The sequence below is a fragment of the Triticum aestivum genome, chromosome 4D (genome assembly GCF_018294505.1).
Source record: "Triticum aestivum cultivar Chinese Spring chromosome 4D, IWGSC CS RefSeq v2.1, whole genome shotgun sequence".
NCBI classification, from domain to species: domain Eukaryota; kingdom Viridiplantae; phylum Streptophyta; class Magnoliopsida; order Poales; family Poaceae; genus Triticum; species Triticum aestivum.
The window spans coordinates 497,304,718-497,306,264 of NC_057805.1; the positions used below are offsets into that span (position 1 = coordinate 497,304,718).

At 46.1% G+C, this 1,547-nt stretch overlaps 1 pseudogene; it reads right to left on the reverse strand.

The window, feature by feature from the left end:
• Positions 1-375: 375 nt before the first annotated feature.
• On the reverse strand, positions 376-775 carry LOC123097141 (zinc finger protein 4-like; annotated as a pseudogene).
• Between the last annotated feature and the right edge of the window lie 772 nt (positions 776-1,547).

Genomic DNA, 1,547 nt, shown 5'->3' on the forward strand with positions numbered 1-1,547 from the left:
GTGTAAAGAAATAGAAAGGGATATGGTGTGCTTGAGCCTCGTAGGCATATATCTAAAAGTAGATGATCTTCTTAGAGCATAAACTAGTTAGAATAATTTTTGGTCTATCCTATGTTCCTAATAATCATGATACTCAACAAATAAAGCTTCCGATCAGCGTAGCGAATTAACCAACAAAGTAACAATTGGAGATATCCGAAGATCGAGCAAGTACAGTGTCAACTGTCAAGCCCAAATCAAGAGTGAACCAACATAATTATTTAACCTGCATGTAAGCGATAGCAGAAACACACACAAGAAATGAAACTATTGGAAGAGAGAGGAGGAGCGAACTACTGCGTATCCTGCTCCTGCATGGATGGATCGATCAAAGCTTCAGGGCAGGTCAATCGCCTCGTCCGCAAGCTCTTCGCTGCCTCTTCTTGTCCCGGACGAGGCTGCTCCCGCACCAGTACCCGTGCCCTGCTGGCGATGTCGACGAGGGTGGATCCTCCCTCCTGCTCCCCACGCGAGGGCTCCGCACGCGTGGGCGCCCGGGCGCAGTGGAGCGCGGTGGTCATCACCGGCGGCCTTACCAAGCAATCCCGCCGCCACTGACGAGAGCCCCATGGCCCGCCTGGACAGGTGGCGCTCCAGCTTGTGCACGTTCTGGTGGCCGCCGAGCGCCTGCGGGCTCCTGAACTTGGCGGGGCAGTAGCCGCAGGCGAAACCGGGACCTCGGCGGCGAGTACTGGCGCAGCGACAGGCTCAGATCGAGCCCCTCTTCCGTCTCCATGTCCATGCCCTGGATATAGTCACTACTAGGAAAAGGGCTATACATGATATGGACATTAATGGCGCACCATATATGTGGTGCGCCACTGCTATATAACAGTGGCGCACCATGTATGTGGTACGCCACTGCTATATAACAGTGGCGCACTACATACAGGTGCGCCATTATTAACATATTACTAATGGCGCACCTGGTGTGCAGTGCGCCATTACTAGTTTTGAAAAAAAAATAAAAAAAAATTTGTTAGCGGTGACGCACCAGGGGATAGTGCGCCATTACTAGTTGGCGTAGTAATGGCGCACCACACCCACCGTGCGCCATTAGTAGTTTTGAAAAAAAATAAAAAAAATAACTAGTAATGGCGTAGCAGTGGACTGTGCGTCATTACTAGTTTTAACTAGTTTTAACTAGTAATGGCGCCATTACTAGTTTTAACTACTAATGGCGCACTATCCCATGGTGCGTCACTACTAATAATTTTTTTTATTTTTTTTCAAAACTACTAATGGCGCACCACACACCAGGTGCGCCATTAGTAACCCTGATGCTAAATGCACCCCCTGATAGCCTTTTCAGTTTAAAAAAAATAAAAAAATGATGGAAATGTTAAAAAATAAAAGAAAATAAGTTTCCCATGTGATATGTGGTCTAGTTGTTGAGAAAATTTACAAATATGAATTTCGACTTTATTTGCAAAATCTCTCTGGAATTTAGTAAAATGGGCATAACTTTTACATACGAACTCGGATTAAACAGTTTTTTATATGAAAAA